Source organism: Sapajus apella, unplaced genomic scaffold (assembly GCF_009761245.1).
Source record: "Sapajus apella isolate SASKATOON/1434 unplaced genomic scaffold, GSC_monkey_1.0 scaffold41, whole genome shotgun sequence".
NCBI lineage: Eukaryota > Metazoa > Chordata > Mammalia > Primates > Cebidae > Sapajus > Sapajus apella.
In genome coordinates this window covers 3,044,250-3,064,336 of record NW_022436981.1, presented here as the reverse complement: position 1 = coordinate 3,064,336, position 20,087 = coordinate 3,044,250, and the positions used below count along the sequence as shown (strand labels likewise).

At 34.9% G+C, this 20,087-nt stretch overlaps 1 protein-coding gene across 1 annotated transcript in view; it reads left to right on the top strand.

Moving 5' to 3' along the window:
* SUPT3H (SPT3 homolog, SAGA and STAGA complex component) overlaps positions 1-20,087 on the top strand; it is a 543,512-nt gene that overhangs the window by 364,690 nt on the left and 158,735 nt on the right.

Below are 20,087 nucleotides of genomic sequence, written 5' to 3'. Positions count from 1 at the left end.
CAGCTAATTTTTTGTATTTTTAGTAGAGACGGGGTTTCACCATGTTGACCAGGATGGTCTCGATCTCTTGACCTCGTGATCCACCCGCCTCGGCCTCCCAAAGTGCTGGGATTACAGGCTTGAGCCACCGCGCCCGGCCTGAAGAGCTATTCTCCTGGCTATAGTTGCAGGCTGTGGTTGGACTTACTAGCTATGTAGTAACCAGGGCAATTACGTGCTTTATATCACTGCAAGACAAAATTAGTGACATGTATTTGGATTCCCTGGATGTGTCTTAACAATGAATTTCAAAATTGTATGCCTTCTATTTACTTTAGCTATCTATCCATAAAATTATTTTCTTTAAATGCTAAAGGAAAAATTTAAAGTAAAATGATTTATTTCATTTTAGTATCTTCCAAATTACAAGGCAATTATTTTCACAGTTCATATTGCTATTATTATACTTTCACGTGAATGGAATCTCCATTTTCCCCTTCTCTTTCAATTGGGCAAGAGAAGTCATTTCAGAATTAGAAAAGATTGTGCTAAATGCCAACTTTATTATAGTTTCTATGCATGCTGAAAATATAATTATTTTATGTTAAACTTTGGAAGAGGTCCAGTAGACATACATGCTTTATAAACTTAAACAACCTTTAAAGAATTAGCATGCTTAGATCATGAACTGTGATCTAAAGGCAGTGTTCTTTTAGGTATCAATTACTTTGGAAATGTGTGGTTATCTTGGTTTGGGACGACTGCAAATGGTTTTAGTTCAACTTTGCCTTGGGCCAAAAACATGCTAAGTTGTCCAAAGCAGACGATAAACATGTATTTCTGATGTCATCATTGCCCAAACAGGATATGGTTGTTTAGTGGCATGGTTTCACTTATGATGCATTACACAAAGAGCAAATATTGTTTATGCTTTATTTTCTAAGTATTTTTATGTTATAAAAATGGGCACTGAGAAAAATTCATTAAGGAATAAAGCATAATACATAAAGCATTAGTAAAACTGAACAGGTAACTTTTCAATTTTGATGGGAAAAATCTTGGTTAGCCAAACCTGTTGCCTAGAAGGGCATTCCACAATCAAGAAGAGAAGAAATGAACATTTTGTAGCTCTGTAATAGCAGGCTACTGTAGACCTAGAAAAATGGGGGTCAGCAGGTTACTAAAGTCAATAAAATATCTGGAGATGCAGGGTAGAAAAAGCTTGGGCACTTATGCAGTCTGTACACTTCTTCTGTATAGTTATGTATTCCATAGTGGTATCCAGGATAATAAAATACCAGAAGTTGATAAAAATATTTACAATGAAAGTCTTCATATATACAATAAACACAAGGCTGGCAACTTCACTAAGCTTTATATCATAACAAAAATCTTCTCTGGCCAATATAACAGAGCAGCTTTTATATTCTACTCATCCAGATAACAGAGTTTAACTGAAGAAATTATTCTGAACTTGTAGACATAACTGTAGACAGTAGATAGTGGAACTGTTCAGAGCATAGGCCTTGCCTGCTTCTAATTTGATAGGTTATAGTTTCAAGAGTAACCACAACTGTGGCAGTTCATATGAAACCACTTTGGACTCAGAGACTGCAATCTCTTGCTTTTAAAGTTTAGTAGAATAATCAGCCCTGGCATCATTCAGTGACTTAATTTTCCTCTAAGCATCACTTATAGTTTCAGAAACTTGGTTTACTACCTTCCCCCCTAGAATGTATGAAAATAATATAGATCTACCAACAGGCTTAATTATAGTTTTCTTCTTTATAGATATAAAAACTCACTTAGTATTCTAGTTGTTTCTCAAAACATTGAGCAAGCATACAAAAAAACAGCCTGGATTCTTTCCTATTGTTTTCAACTGATGTATGCGTGCTTGGCTTTATGTTTTATCCCTAATTTACTTCATTATTATTAATTTATGTGACTTGAAATATGAAATTTCCAAATTTTTACATCCATTTTGCTTTACAAGTCCATCATCATGATAGTTAACTAACTCTTACCCATTTATTTTTCTCTAGCACCAGATTCTAGCACTTGGATATACCTATAGTAGAGATCCATTATCTCAGAACATCCTTTTAAATTATCAAATAAAAATTAAATAATGTTCAGAGTTATTTTAGTATATTTGAGGGACTGAGAAAGAAAAGCAGGGAAATACATACAGCTATAGCTTCCTTCCAACCCCGTCCACCTCCATTCCAAAATAAGGCGTAAGGCAGGTGTGTCAGTGTAGCTAATGTTTCTTTCATTCTGATTTTTTGAGCTAATCATATAATTTGTGGCTGTGTCAACCAAAGACCAAGGCACAGTCACTAAAAGCTTCAAATAGCTTTGGGTTTTCTTATCAGTGAGAAACTGTGATCACTCACAGAAGAACCCTGCCTAAGAACCTGCTTTGCTGCTTGTAGAAGAACCTGTGAAGCTCAAGTTTGTTATTAATCAAGAAAACTATGTAGTCTTGTAAGCCACTAAGTTTGTAAAAAGATGTAAACAATGGATGCTTAAAAAGTTGAGAGAACTCTACCTTCGGACTAATCCTCAAACTGCTAAAAGTAAACAAGAATGCAAGGGTTCGAGCTTACCAGAGAGTACAGCTTTTAAACAGATTGGGGTGCAGAAAATCCCTAGTGACTTTTTATCTTGTGTTTGCATATCAGAGTCTTAATACTGGAATCTAGAGAGAAAGCAGAGTGATTTACGTAACATTTAAGGCAGCTTAAAATTTTTTGATAATAAGCTTTAAATTGAGTAAGATGCCAAGTGGTCATCTGAATTTGCTTAACCTGAAATGAGCTGACCATAAATTTGAAAACATGCAGTTTCTTGCAAAGGCTGAATGATAAGAGAAATCAGGTGTATCATTCAGTTGTGCCCAAGTGTGTCATGGTTATCATTCCTGGGGATTTTGAGTCCCAGGGTTATAGTTTTTAGGGATAAGTGGACTAGAAAACTCATTGAAGAAGAGAGAGGTGGATGCCTGTAGAAGTTGTCCATCTTCTCCTGTTTTTGAAGTCTTTCTACTATTCCCATTTCTACCTATCATGATTCCTTTTAATTATAAGGGAAAGGAAAATAAAATGTCCAGAAAGATACCAGTCCAAAAATATCTTGGATAAGACTTAACATAAAAGAAAAAGGCTAATCCCAGTAAGATAAACATTCACAAATACCAGAAAAGTTTAAAAGGTTGAGTTAAAAACTGAAACTCTTAAAAATGTTAGCATATATGGGATTATGAAATGAAGATAGAATTATATACTATAAAGATGTATATATATGTACATAATAAATACAGACATGTCTATACATTTATGTACGCAAATTCATTTATATGCATATATACACTATGCCCAAATATATATAGAAATAGAAATTTATTTTTTCTAGATTATTTAAGAGGTAAAAGTTAAAGAACAATCAGAGATATACAAACCCAAATACTGGTGGTTACAATATTAATTTCAGAGAAAAGATAATTTAAGGAGAGAAGCTTTAAAATGGAATAAAGGCAATAATTTTATGTTACTAAAAGATACTGCCTATACTTAAAATATAGTAGATGCAAACTGTTAATCATCAAATTCCAGAGCATTGAAAGCATCTGGTAGTGTGGGGAGAGGTCAGAGAAATATATTTGTTATGGAGACTAGAACACACCATCTCAATCCTTAACTGATTAATTCAAGGGGAAAATATTTTAATAAATATCTAAGTTAATCTAATAGATGCATATTTAATGTTTTATGAATGAGCAGCAGTCTTAAAACCTTACCCAGGTAACTTCAAGGACTCCATGGGTCTCTTTAGAGAAAAGAGAAGAGGTTTTTGTGGGGCTCCAGCCTCCACCTGCCCTCACACCTTCAACCAGCACATCTTCAATTTTATGTAATGGCTGTACATATCATCAATGAAGAAAGTGACTCACCATAGCTGTAGTCCCAGCTATTCAGGAGGCTGAGGCATGTGAGCCTAGGAGTTCAAGTCCAATCTGGGCAACATTGCAAGACCCTCTCTGTTGAAAACAGGAAAAATGAACCACTATTCAACCATCCATGAGGAATCAAACTCTTTGCCTCTTTCTCTCAAACCCACCTTCACTCTCAACTGTCTTTCTTACTGTCACTTTCTCTCACACACATACAGTCAGCAAAATCCAGAAATTTATAGGGCATACTACTTTACTAGAATGGAAAGAAAACCTAGAAAGTAATAACAGAAGTTTAACTAACAAACAAAACCAGTTAAGATGGCAAATTAAAAAGGGAAAAAAAATCATAGAGGCAACTAATGAACCGAAAACAAATTTAACAGTACTATCACAGACTATTTGGATAGTAACAATGAGACGAGTCCATATAAAACTAAGCAAGTATAGACAAAGCTTTGTTAAAAGGAAGCAATGTTTTCCCTTTTAAGCCATTCATTATTAAGTTGGAGAAAATGAAAATCAAGCATTCAGCTAAAGCATATAAATATTGTAATAAAATAGAGAAGACAGGACAAATGAAAATACAAAAGTAAACGAAATAAAAAGAAAATTAAATTTATCAACTTAAGAAATTCTTTGCAAATATAAGAACAAAGTGGTAGAATGAATTCGTGTCGCCCCTAAATAAGAAAAATAAAAATTAATAGGTTAGTGCAAAAGAATTGCAGTTTTTGCCATTAAAAAATTAAATTCTAGAATGCCCACTGTTACCACTTTTATTTGCCAGAGTTTAAGGAGCACTACACAGTGCAATAAAAGGTATAGCTATTGGCAGGAGACAAAAATTTATCATTTTTCCATTAAAAGAGGTAAAAACTGCAGTAACTTTTGCACCAACCTAAAACTAAAAATTAGCAATAAATAAGGATATAGCCATAGATGCTCATGTGTTAGTAACTAATTTATTTATAAATCTTGATGAAAGTTTATCTAAGAAAATATAAATGTGTAATTTCTACTCATCAGGAAGTAGTAAACCTGGGTAAGTCAGTAACTGAAAGAAATGCCAAAATTTTTTTATTTTTTAATTTTTTTTGTACTTTAGCTTCTGGGGTACATGTGCAGATTAGGCAGGATTGTTGCATAGGCACATACATAGCAATGTGGTTTGTTGCCTCCACCACCCCCCACCTATCACCTATATCTGGCATTTCTTGCAATGTTATCCCTTCCCAACCTCTCCACTACCCCCCGCTGTCTCTCCCCTGGCCCCCCTAACAGATCCCAGTGTGTGATGCTCCCCTCCCTGTGTCCATGTGTTCTCATTGTTCAACACCTGCCTAGGAGTGAGAACATGCAGTATATGATTTTCTGTTCTTGTGTCACTTTGCTGAGAATGATGGTTTCCAGATTCATCCATGTCCCTACAAAGGACACGAACTCATCATTGTTTATGGCTGAATAGTATTCCATGGTGTATATGCGCCACACCTTTTCCAGTCTGTCATCAATGGGCATGTGGGTCGGTTCCAGGTCTTTGCTATTGTAAACAGTGCCGCAATGAACATATGTGTGCATGTGTCTTTATAATAGAACGATTTATAATCCTTTGGGTATATACCCAGTAATGGGATTGCTGGGTCAAATGGAGTTTCCTTTTCTAGGTCCTTGAGGAATCATACAATGTCTTCCACAATGGTTGAACTAATTTACACTCCCACCAACAGTGTAAAAGTGTTCCTATTTCTCCACATCCTGTCCAGCATCTGTTGTCTCCAGATTTTTTAATGATTGCCATTCTAACTGGCGTAAGGTGGTATCTCAATGTGGTTTTGATTTGGAAATGCCAAAATTTCTTAAAGAGTTGTATCCTCAGAAGTCTCTGAATCTAACCTAGTTTATGGAAGAGCTCTTTAATTCATGAAACAGTTAATTATCATGGAAAACTTCTTATTAAATTTTAAAAAGCAAGCATAACTTCAGACAGAGCTCAAATGAATGAAAATGATAATATCTCACTTAGGAATATGATGCATAAATCTTAAAGTATTTGCAAAGTATATATAACCACAACCAAGTAGGATTTTTTCCATGATTCAAGTATGTGTCAATATTAGAAAACATATTACTATCATATATCAAATAACTAGGTCAAATAAGAATAACCATATGATAGCTTTAATTGGTAATAAAAAGAGATAGGACAAAATTCACTTCCTAGACTTTTTAGAAATTCTTAATAAAGTAGAAATAGAAAAGTCCTTCTACTTGATGATAAAAAAAAAAAAACTCGCTTAAATGAACAGACATCATCATAGTTTTAAAAATTATTAGGAGTTCTATTAAATTCTAGAATGCCACTTTTAATTGTCAGAATTCAAGGAGCACTAGACAGCGCAATAAAAGGGATTGCTATTAGCAGGAGACAAAAATGTATCATTATGTACAGATAACATAATTTTTTAATTTCAGTAATCCTTGAGAATCAGTGTAAAAATTATTGAAGTTGATGAAAATCTTCATTAAGTCAGATAGACACTGACCAAAATTAGGAGTTTCTCCCATAATTCAGTAACAGTTGATAATAAATTCAGTGTAATAGTCAATACTAAAATTGAGAAAAAAGACAATGCCAATAAAAACAATACAAGAAAAATATTATTTGAAGATAAACTTTGTTAACAATAAATGTAGAAGAAATATGTAACTCATTTTTAATAATGTACTGAGACATGACTATATAAATGAAAAGCACTATGTTCCTGCATACAGACTAAATGTAAATAGCTCAGTTGTTTCCAAATTAATGTATTGGCTTAATGTTATTTAGACAGAAAGCTCAGCAAGATTTAAAAAAAGTTAATAAAATGACATTAGACTTCATCTAAAGTTATAAAATATTAGGATAGCCAAGAAATTGTCATTAAAGAAGAGTAGGGAATTGAGTTTAACGGCAAAGCCGCAATTACTTTTGCACCAACATATAATACCACCAGATAATATAAGATTCCATGAAAACTATGGTAGTCAAAATAGTGTGGTACTGGTGTAAAACCCAACACACACAACTGTGAAGAGAATAAATTGTACAATTAAATGTAAAGAAGAATTTACAATAAAGATGGCATTAGAGATCAGTGGGAGAAAGATACCAAGACAATTAGAGAACTATTGGAAAACCGAACAGTGATAACTGTTAACCTTATGAATCAAAATAAATTCCAGGGAATATTAAAAATTTGGTGTGAAGGGCCGGGCGCGGTGGTTCACGCCTGTAATCCCCGCACTTTGGGAGGCCGAGGCGGACGAATCACGAGGTCAAGAGATCGAGACCATCCTGGCCAACATGGTGAAACCCCATCTCTACTAAAAATACAAAAAAATTAGCTGAGCGTGGTGGCGCGTGCCTGTGGTCCCAGCTACTCGGGAGGCTGAGGCAGGAGAATTGCTTGAACCCAGGAGGCGGATTTTGCAGTGAGCCGAGGTCGCGCTACTGCACTCCAGCCTGGCGCCTGGTGACAGAGTAAGACTCTGTCTCAAAAAAAAAAAAAAAAAATTGGTGTGAAAAAGTAAAACATTAAAAAAAAAAAAAAAACACAAAATAACCACAGATAATATCGAAGGACTTTCCAGGCTTTTGTTTTCAAGGCTTTTGTTTTCAAATCTTTTGAGAAATACGACTCCCCAAGATGTTGACAAATACACTGTAGGAATAGGGAGAGGTCTGTTTTCAAATAAGTTTGTAAAATGCTAAGTTAAAATTTTTAAGAAGTTTCTTTAAGGAATTTTCAGAGGCTTTTATAAGCTAAATTTTGTGAATTTTTCAAGAGAGGAAATAGAATCTATTAAAATATTCTGAAAGGTTACTCAGACCAGTTTGAGGGTGAAGAAATCACAAAAAAAGTGACTTTTAAATTTGATCTTATAAAAGTTATGTGTGTGCTTCAAAAACAAAAAAGTATTAAATAAAAGGCAAATGCATGAAGATATGATAAAACTATCAGTATTGTTTATCTATATAGATCTTTTAAATCAATAAGAAAGTAACATTCTAGTAGAAAAATTGACAAAGGATATGAAAACGAAGAAGAAATAAAAATAAACACATAACATATCTGCTTACTGGTATTGAAATAATGCTATTTTTGTATATAAAGTGGTCAAGAGTAAGATGGGAGTGGTGACACATTAACTGTTGGTGGAAACATAGGTTAGTAAAACCCAGAAAGTATTTTAAAATCAATTCAGTTAGAAGCATTGAAAGCATTAATACACAGCAACCTGGTAGACTCACATTTGGTAATTTCTCTTTAAGATATCAAGGATTTTGTTCATATGCACATTCATGTGCATAAGGCTGTTCATCACAGTGTTTTTCATAGTATTGGAAATGGGGTGAGAACCCTATTTTCCTGACGATAAGGGAATATTCATATTTCCCAAACACATTGAAATTAAGACTGTAAGGAAATATACCAATATGGAAATAGTAGCTGACAGTGGAGAATGAGATTTACAAGTTTATTGAATTTATGCTGTTTTGAATTTACGTATTTACCATCTCTGTTAATGTTTCTCTTAATCCTCATTTGATTTCCTATGTTCTGCAGTTTCTCTTTTCATTTTATTTTACTTTCTCCATCAGAAGTATGTACTTTGTAAGTGGTGCTGAAGGATATGCTTTATGAGGCAAATTAAATAGGCTGTTTAGATGCTTGCAGTTAGGACTGAACACATCAAGCAATATACACATATAATATGCATGTAAATACAAATAAATGCATGTTGTGGAAAAAGATGTACCATTGATTTCATATCTTGAGAGGAGGCGCCTGTTGCCAGATTGAAATACTAGCAGTTAGAAACTCATAAAGTGTTAGTTAAATTTTAGACATAAAAGTGGAGAGGTTTAATTGTGATTTCCTAAGTAAGCAGTTGTTTCTTATGCATCTTTTTCCTTTTTATTGTCCCTTGTTTCTAGATGCAGAACAGTGTAAAGAGGTAGGAAATAAAATAGACTTTAGGAAAAAAAAAGTTATCTATAAATTGTCATACTGAAAGTAACAAAGCTTATTTTGCATTTTTATTTGAGACATGACTATATCCAGAAGATTCTAGTTCCATAGATATTCTTCCATAAATGCAGTAGCATCTATTAGATGCTCTCAATAAATAAATATCTCAGTAAATATTAATGTTGGTGTTGATTTTTAGTCCTTTAAATGTTTTTCAGCTATAGTTTGAGTTTAGATTCTCAAATATTCAGAAAGCTGCTGTTGCAATTTGGAGGGTATATAAGTATACTACTATGTCATATAATTGAAGGGTAGGAGACTATAACCCTGCATGATGTCATGCAGACCGTCTTCAGAGCAGTAATAATGATGTAAAATTGAAAACAGTTACTATTTTTGCATGGTGCTATTGATTGCAGTTAATTAAAAACCCATTTCAAACAAAATTAAGCAGTTAGGGAAAAGTATGCGTTCAGATAACAAAGCCCAGAGGTAGATTTGGCCTCAAGCAAGGTTCGATACTGAAGTTCACAATGTACATTGGATTTCTAGCCCTAATTCCCTATTCTGCTGTTCCTGCCCTCTTATGTTTTTGTTGACCTTATCTTCAGGTCATACTGAATACTTATTTCTCGCATAGGGGCACCAGTGACCATAGACGTTTTAGGTCCAGGTGAAGAGATGATGCCTTTGTCTCAAGATTTACTCTTAAAAAGGCTTGGATCACAAGGTCTCCCCAAGCCCTGACAGTGACAGTAGCTAGTAGGATGAAGGGTCCTGCCTGGCTTAGCCTAAGTTCTATGTTTTGTCCCCGAAGTTGAGTATGCAGTCAGCCTCCAGCAAAGGCCTGCATCTCTGGAGCAGTTAGGGAAAAGTATGCGTTAGGAAGTAAGCAGTTAGGAAAAAGTAATGGATGTGAAAAGACAGCCACAAAGATCCTTAAGTATAAATGTCTTTAACATTATAGCAGTGTGAATTAATAGAATGATGTCTTAGAATCTTGGCTCTCTGTTCAACTCTGTAGGAAGTTTTCTCTAATATCCAACATGGTAAAATGAATGCAAATCTATTTCTTTGGAGACAAGCAAATCATGCATTCATCCTTTCCCTCTTTTATTTATTCAGCATTTATTTATTTAGATTTTTAAAGTCAATCACTGTTTTAGGTCTTGAGGCTATGGCTGTTAAAGAAAGGCAACGGCCTTTGCCCTCACGGTCCTAGAGTGATAACTGACAAATCAAAAGTAAGTATCTAATAAAGGAAACACAGCCTCAATAAATGGATTACTATTCTAATTATTACTATATTTGTTTTTAATTTTGAACCTTCTTAATGGATTATTGCTTGTATTATTGAGCCATATATTTTCTACTTGCTAGTTAATTTGAAATTTAGTTTATTCTGACATAGGACACATTACTTCTTTAAGACATTTAGGCAGGGTCATTCAATTAGCTTCAGTGTAGTTTGCAAAATAAACTAGAAAAGGACTAGGGTGCATTTAAAAACATGAAGCAATGTAATATGTCAAAGTTAGTTCCTGGAAGAGTTTCATTAGGAGAACTCATTGTTATGTTTATTAAAGGTTAATTTTTGTTCAATTTCAAAATAATTACGAAATTCTTCTTAAGGGAGTACTAGTAGAAATACCTCCAAAAAACCTGTGGTAAATCTAGCTGCACAGAGCAGAATAATGTCATTCAGTATATGTTTTTCTGGCACATGAACTGCAGAACAGGTAGTATTATTTGATTTAGAAGAACCCAAAATAGATGTGATATGTAGCTCTGAAAGTGATTTCCATTTGTGACTTTATCAAATTATGTTTTATCCATAGTATAGCTGTCCTTTTATGATATAATGGTAAAGAATTGTGTATTTGTCAAAGGTGCTTCTATAAAATTGGGGAAAGTGTCTTCTGGAGAAGGCGTTTTTCAGTTAATGAAATAAAAAGCCAGATAGTATAAAATGAAACTGTTAACTCTTATCTAGGTCCCTGTTGTTCTGAGCTTACTATATCTGATTTGAAGATGCTTCTCAAGGAATCCTTTTATGCTTTTCTTAACCTTGTGAAGTATGAGCTTCAGCTGAGGGTGGAGTCTGACTTCTGCTTTCATGATTAGAGCACCTCACATACAGGCGTGAAACGAGAGTGTTTGTGTTTGTTCTATTCTGTTGTTGTTTTGTTTCGTTTTAGCTATAGAGTCTTGTTCTGTTCCCCAGGCTGAAATGCAGTGGCCCAATCACAGCTCACTGCAACCTCAACCTCCCAGGCTCCAGCGATCCTCTAGCCTCCAGCCTACTGAGTACTTGGGACTACAGGAACATGCCATGACACCCACCAAATTTCCATATTTTTTGTAGGGACATGGTCTTACTATGTTGCCCAGGCTGAACTCAAACTCCTGGGCTCAAGCAGTCCTCCCATCTTGGCCTCCCAAAATGCTGGGATTATAAGTGTTAGCCACCATACCTGGCACTGTTTTTTAATCATTCTCTAACATTTCTGGGTATATAATCTCTTGCAGTTATTGCTTTGCTGTAGAGCAAGATTAATCAAATGACTGACGTCTTTTTGAAAAAAAAAACAGTGCCATTCCCATTTGTCCCCCACCCTTGGACCTGTTTAGATTCCTTACTGTTAGTTTTTAGATGAAATTTAAAAGTTTTCTTCCCCCTACTCCTTTCTTTAGTCTGAGGGGAACAAAATACATGGTGGCAACATTGAAACCATACTCACAGTAATCCTATTTTCCCTAATCCAGATCAGAATCTATGATCTGATCTTCACAAGTATCTTTTGTTTGGGGACAGGATATTTTCTATCTGGATTTGGTAGTTAAGCATCAGAATAATGATTGCTATTTATTTCCACCTTTCCTACATCAAGGAAGTAAAACAGTCATTTCTTTGGATAGAAATCAGCACTGCACAATGTAGACACTCGTGTCTACCATTGGTAATGCATGATGCAGGCCTTACCGGGCTGCTGTTTTTAGTCTTACCTAAATGGATATTTGACTACCACATGGTGATTATGCTGTTCAATTAAGTTTTTTTATAGAATCAATCAATATTTTCTGTCTCAAGTAATTCCAATTTGTTCTTTTTAAAATGAGATCCTTTTCTTTTAAAAAATACATTTCAAGGGTTTTCTTAGCAATCAGTCTTCTAGCTTGTTTATAAAACACCTTGGCAAAGATGAGTTTTAAAATATCATTGAATTTAAGAATGCCACAAGATTTGCCACTAATTTACATTTAATGTTTATAGTTCTCAAATTGTGGTTGTTGCAATAACCAAAATATTTTTGCCTTGAATATTTTGTGGATTATATTTCCCTATTCTTTCTCTTTACCCACATTCCCCACAGTAGGTGGGCAGATTGTTGTTACATAGTTTGGCCTTTATTTATCTTTATTGGTTTAATCTCAACAAGTTAGTGTGGCTAAATATGAAAATAAGTGTATTCCCTGGCAAGATTTTTGTCTTTTTAAGGTTTCAGTTTATTTAGTGGAATTAACAGATCATTACTTGTTTGGTATAGATAGTTTCCCCCATTTCTTTATGTGCATCCATGCTGAGGAGCTGCCTTTTGTTTAATTCTTACTGTTGCCACTACTTTACAGAAAATGTACAAACCAAACTGTTTAATGTAATTCAGTTTTTTTCTAGATCATTGTATTCCTCATTTAGAATTAATAAGTTTGGATTAACACTTGAATCCTGAAGGCGAAAGCTGCAGTGAGCCAAGATCACGCCACTGTGCCCTAGTCTAGGCAACAGAGGGGGACGCTGTCTCAAAACAAAATTTAGATTAAGCCATAAATATTTACTGATTAGTATAATCTTTTGCATGTGCATGTCTGTTTGGAACTTTTCATAGCATCAGTCAAAAAGGCAGATCAGATCCTACCAGGCTTCTCCTTTTCATGATTCTCCATTTTCTGGAGAAGAATCTTAATTCCTTAGCATGGGATTAATATGATTATTACTGTCACAACTTTGGTGCTTATATTCAGTTACAAAGGGCAGTGTTTTGCATTGCTATAGAAATTCTGATAATTTTTACTCTCACAATTAATAGCCGTGAAATAAACTTTAGACTGTTTAATTTCCTTTTTTAAAAAATTTATTTATTATACTTTAAGTTCTGGAGTACGTGTGCAGAACATGCAGGTTTGTTACATAGGTATACACGTGTCATGGTGGTTTGCTGCAGCCATCACCCCATCATCTACATTAGATGTTTCTCCTAATGCTATCCTTCCCCAATCCCCCAACCCCCTGCTATCCCTCCCCTAGCCTCTCACCCCCTTACAGGCCCTGGTTTGTGATGTTTCTCCCCCTGTGTCCATGTGTTCTCATTGTTCAACACCCACTTATGAGTGAAAACATGCGGTTTGGTTTTCTATTCTTGTGTCAGTTTTATGAGAATGATGGTTTCCAGTTTCATTCATGTCCGTGCAAAGGACATGAACTCATCTTTTTTTATGGCTGCATAGTATTACATGGTGTGTGTGTGTGTGTGTGTATATATATATATATATATATATATAGAGAGAGAGAGAGAGAGAGAGAGAGAGAGAGAGGATTAAAAAATGTATGTATGTGTATATATATCTCACATGTTTTTAATCCACTCTCTCTTCGCTGGGCATTTGGATTGGTTCCAAATCTTTGCTGTTTCGAACAGTGCCAAAATAAACATACGTGTGCATGTGTCTTTATAATAGAATGATTTAAAATCCTTTGGGTATATGCCCAGTAATGGGATTCCTGGGTCAAAAGGTATTTCTAATTCTAGATCCTTGAGGAATTGCCACACTGTCTTCCACAACAGTTGAACTAATTTACACTCCCACCAACAGTGTAAAAGCATTCTTATTTCTCCACATCCTCTCCAGCATCTGTTGCCTCCTGATTTTTTACTGGTCGCCATCCTAACTGGTATGAGATGGTACATCAGTGTAGTTTTGATTTGCATTGTTGTAATGACCAGTGATGATGAGCTTTTTTTCATATATTTGTTGGCTGCATAAATGTCTTCTTTTGAAAAGTTTTGGTTCATATCCTTCACCCACTTTGTGATGGGGTTGTTTTTTTTTTTTTCTTGTAAATTTGTTTAAGTTCTTTGTAGATTCTGGATATTAGCCCTTTGTCAGATGGGTGGATTGTGAAAATTTTCTCCCATTCTACTGGTTGCCAGTTCACTCTAATGATAGTTTCTTTTTCTGTGCAGAAGCTCTTAAGTTTAATTAGATCCCATTTGTCAATTTTGGCTTTTGTTGCCATTGCTTTTGGTGTTTTAGGCATGAAGTCCTTGCCCATGTGTATGTAATGAATAGTATAAATAATAAGTATTAAAAATTTGGGCATTTTATCTTATTCTTTTAAAATATTTATTATATATTTCTTTTTAATGCCCTACCTTGAAGAAAGGACTTTTATTTCCTGTAGTTATTCTCACCTCAAATAGAAGACAGTCATTATGACTAATGGATTCATTGAGCTGGTCTCAAATATAGAGGTTAAATTACCACCTTTAGGCAAACAAACTTTAGAAAAATCCAAAATCACTGGGCAATTGTTTTTATTTTGCAAGAATACTTTTATTGCATAAAAGTATAATATTGATTTTTAATAAATAACTTATTTATTAAAATAATAAATTTATTTTAAATAATTTTTTAAAATAATTTAAAATAGGACATTGCCAAAATTTAATACATGCACAATATCTGCAAAGAATACTACCATATACCTTTACTATAACTGTAGAAATTATTCAAGTGAGGGAGAGACAGTAAGGGGGAGAGGAAAAAAGAGAGATGAATGGATGAAGGATTGAAGCCTTTTTTCCTAGAGAGTAGCTCTTTGTAAAGTTCCATTATCCATTCTTGATGGATCTGCCCCCATGATTCAATCAACCACCGCCAGGCCCCATTTCCAACACTGTGAAATGGGGAAAATTATATATTTTAACATATGATTTAGAGGGGAAGAATATCCGAACCATATCAGCAATCTTGAGAAAGAACAAAGTTGGAGGCATCACACTTCCTGATTTCAAATTATGTTACCAACCTATAGTAACCAAACAGTACCCTACTGCCCCCATGAGTCATCACTTCCCACCAGGCCCCACTTCCAACACTGGGAATCACATTTTAACATGAGATTTGCCATGAAAATAGACCCAGAGATCAATAGAATAGATAGCCCAGAAATACACCTACACACATATGGTCAACTAATCTTCTACAAAGCTGTCAAGAATACACAGTGGGGAAAGGGTAATCTCTTCAATAAATGATGTTGAGAAAAGTGGATGTCCACAGGCAAAAAAAAATAAAATGAAATTGAATCATTACCTCACCTCAGACCATAATTAACGCAGATGGATTAAAGATAAACATAAAACTGTAAAATTCCTAGGAGAAAACATAGGGCAAAGCTCCTTGACATTGGCCTTGGCAAGATTTTTTTGGATGTCACACCAAAAGCTCAGGGAGCAAAAACAAATATAAACAACTGGGACTATATCACTCTAAAAAGTTTCTAAATGGCAAAGGAAAAAGTCAACAATATGAAAAGGAAACCTGTGGGTTGGGAGAGACTATTTGCAAATCATACATCTGATAAGGAGTTAATACCAAAAATATATGAGGAACTCGCACAACTCAGTAGCAAACTAACAACCCAATTTAAAAAAGGAACAAAGGACCTGAATAGATATTTTTCCAAAGAAGACATAAAAATGGCTAAAAAGTATATAAAAAGGTGCTCAACAGTATTAATCAGCAAGGAAATACAAATCAAATCTGTAGTGAGATATATCACCTCACCGCTATTAGGATGGCTGTGATCAAAAAGACGATATAAGTGTTAGAGAGGGTGTGGAGAATTGAAAACGTTTGTACACTGTTTGTGGGAAAGTAAATTTGGTACAGCCATCATGGAAAACAGCATGGAAGTTCCTCAGAAAGTTAAAAGTAGACTATCATATGATCCAGCAATGCTTCTTCTGGTTATATACCCAAAAGAAATGATCTTGATACCTCAAAGACATGCCTGCACTCTCACGTTCATTGCAGCATAATTCATTCACAATAGCCAAGACATGGAAACAACCTGCGTGACCTCAAAAGAAATTGTGAAATAGATATACACACACATATATAATAAAATTCACTCAGCCTTGAAAACAAAGTGGAGATTCTGCCATTTGTGCCTACATGAATGAACCTAGAGGATATTATACTAAGTAAAGTAAGCCAGACACAGAAAGAAAAATACTACATGATCTCACTTATACATGCAGTGTAACCAAAGAGTGATGGGTTATTTTGGTGTCCTGCATTTTATTTCCTTGGGCTATCAGTCATCTCAAACTCATTCAAATATTTTAAAATATTCTTTTAATGTCTTGTGTTATTATAAATCATTCCATCCACTTGTGTGGGACTTGGGTACTTTCACATATGACTGGAGGCCTAATGTGTGTTATTCAAAGAACTGTGGGTTCTCTGAGGTATGAGACATCTATAAGAAAATTGACAATCCATTCGTAATAAATTTTAATAATATTGAATCTCCCCACCCCCACCCCAGAAACCAAGCAAAAGCTAGGAAGAAAAGAAGTCACACTTTATTTAACCTAGAAAATATAATTTGTTTAAATTATACCAAGAATTATCCAATGTTTGCTTCAATGTGGAGAAATAGACAATCTCATATTAGTAGGAGCATATGTTGATACAGCTTTCTGGAAATATATTTGGCAATATCTGTCAAACACACATTTAAAAAAAAAAAAAAGAGTTATATGTTATTTGATCCAGAAATTGCATTTCTTTGTACTCTCCTAGGGAAATAATTTTACAAAGATGTTTTAAAAATCAAATATAGTCATTGTTTTTTAAAATAGGAAAATTTAATACTAGTGTTGTAAATTTTCATCTTAATATTGCTTTTGGTGTAGCCTATAGATCTTTTAAAGTTTTTTTTATTATTTAAATCTTTCATACATATTCTGTAATTTTCCTTTTGAATTGCCCTTTGGCCTAATTTACTTATAATATTTAAAATATATAGATATATATTTTCCAAATGGCTGAGTGTTTTATATGTTACTTCCTTTATTGGGTATTTTAGTTGTTTTGTTGCATAGTAGTTAGATTGTTAGATATATTATTTTTAGCATAAGGAATTTATTAGAATTTTCTTGGTGACATTAATATGTATTGGCTTTTTACAGCTCTTCCATGGACAGGGTAGGAAGATTTTCAAGTGTCTTTTAGATCATTAGTAGTAGTAGTATTTAATGCTTTTTATCCTTAATCTCCGAAATTTTTTTTGACCACAGACCCTGTTCAGTAAAAATTTGAAAACTCATATTACACCAATGCCTGCCCTAGTAAAACCCCAATCCTGGTTAAGTTCATTCTTCGTCCATTTCTTACCTATATTATGTCTATTCCCCAGTAGCAGAGCACAACTAGAGAAAAATATAATCAAGCAGATTAATCTTAATCTCAAATACCCTTGGTGCTGCCCAGCAATCCTAGAACATTCCTTAGTGTACCCATTCTCCCGTGATACTTAACAATTATTTAAACCTTTTCCTCTCTTCAGACTTTTTACACTTCTTCCCATTTCGGGCTTCATTCCTAGTTCACTCATTCTCCAGATTCACTTCATCCTGTTTCACTGAGAAAAAAGTAATCAGAAGAGTACTTTCACAAGCTCCTACCACAGCACCAATATACATTACTGGTTAATTTTTATCAGCACAGAACAATGTTATAATTTCCCCATCTTAAACAAACAACAAAAAAGCTTCCAACTATATTTTTCTGCTCTCCTTTAGCATAAAACTTCTCAAAAGAAGTTGCATTTGCTCTCCTCCCATTCTCTTTAGAATCCTCTTGAATCGTGCTTTCATCCTCAACAATCTACAAGAAATTGCTCTTGTTAAGGTTGCTAATAACGTCCGTTGTTGCCAAATACATTGGTCAATTCTCCATCTCCATCTTGGAGAACTGCCACTTGTGGCAAATGGAGATATCAGCTGTCAGTGGCCCTGAACTGAACCACCACACTGCCACTTCCAGACTTTTGCATGTACTGTTTTCTAGCTCTCTCATTTTCTTCAGATCTCTCCCCACATACCATATTTTCAGAGAGATTTTCTCTAAACATCCCATAAAAAGGGGCTATGGACTGAATTGCCCTCTTCCCATTCACCTCCCACCCAGTTTATATGTTGAGCCCTAACTCCCAATGCCCAGTGTGATGCTATTTGGAGATGGGACCTTTGGGAGTTAATTAGGTTTAGACAAAGTCATGAGAGTAGAGTTTCATGATGGGATTAGTGTTTTGTGTAAGAACAGGAAGAAACTCTAGAGGTTTCTGCCATGTGAGGACATAGGGAGAAGGCAGCTATCTGTAAGCCAGGAAGAGAGCCCTCACCAGAACCAGACTGTGCTGGCACCTGATATTGGACTTCCAGCCTCCAGAACTGGGAGAAATATACCTCTGTTGTTTAAGTCACCTATTCTATGGTATTTTCTTATGGCAGCCCCAGCAGACTAACACAAAAGGAATAGTGTACTTCTCATATCTCAATCCTTTTCTAAATCTTTACTATATTATTGATCAAGGCATTTATCATCCATGATCTTTTATGTGTTTGGTTTTTATATGTCTTCCTCTACTTGAGGAGAAAGCTCCAGAAGACAAGAGCTTCATCTGTTGTGTTCACTACAATATCTACAGTGCTCTGAACAGAGTGTAACAATAGTAGATGCTCAATAAATATATTTTATATAAACAAACTAGTAATAATGAAAATATCTTCAAACATCTGTGGATCATAGTTGTGTCATCATTTAGAAAGCACTTATTTTCTTACCACTTACCACTGTTAACTTGAAAGGATATATACACTTGCATTTATTTTTTCAAAAATATCTGTTAGTAGTATCCAATGGTCATTACAACAAAGTTAAGCAATTGTGTAACACTTGTCTTTTTTACAGGAAAACACTCGTTTGTCTATAGATTCCAGAACACCTTTAATTACTTTCCTTAGAGAGAACCTGTGACCCTTTAGATAGGATAAAGGATTTTTGACATTCATTCTACATCCCAACTCAAAGTGTTGTGAAGATTACAACTACAGATGGTATAATTTTATTTTATTTTATTTTTTTTTCCCCATTTATTTATTTTATTGCATTTTAGGTTTTGGGGTACATGTGAAGAACATGCAAAATTGTTGCATAGGAACACACGTGGCAGTGTGATTCGCTGTCTTCCTCCCCATCACCTACATCTGGCATTTCTCCCCTTGCTATCTCTCCCCAGCTTCCCACCCCCCACCGTCCCTCCCCTATTTCCCCCCAACTGACCCCAGTGTGTAGTGCTCCCCTCCCTGTGTCCATGTGTTCTCATTGTTCAACACCCGCCTATGAGTGAGAACATGCGGTGTTTGATCTTCTGCTCTTCTGTCAGTTTGCTGAGAATGATGGTTTCCAGGTTCATCCATGTCCCTACAAAGGACCCAAACTCATCGTTTTTGATGGCTGCATAATATTCCATGGTGTATATGTGCCACATTTTCCCTATCCAGTCTATCGTCGAAGGGCATTTGGGTTGGTTCCAGGTCTTTGCTATTGTAAACAGTGCTGCAATGAACATTCGTGTACACGTGTCCTTATAGTAGAACGATTTGTAATCCTTTGGATATATACCCAGTAATGGGATTGCTGGGTCAAATGGAATTTCTATTTCTAGGTCCTTGAGGAATCGCCACACTGTCTTCCACAATGGTTGAACTAATTTACACTCCCACCAACAGTGCAAAAGTGTTCCTATTTCTCCACATCCTCTCCAGCATCTGTTGTCTCCAGATTTTTTAATGATCGCCATTCTAACTAGCGTGAGATGGTATCTCAATGTAGTTTTGATTTGCATTTCTCTGATGACCAGTGATGATGAGCATTTTTTCATATGTTTGTTGGCCTCACATATGTCTTCTTTTGAGAAGTGTCTGTTCATATCCTTTGCCCACTTTTGAATGGGCTTGTTAGTTTTTTTCTTGTAAATCTGCTTTAGTTCTTTGTAAATT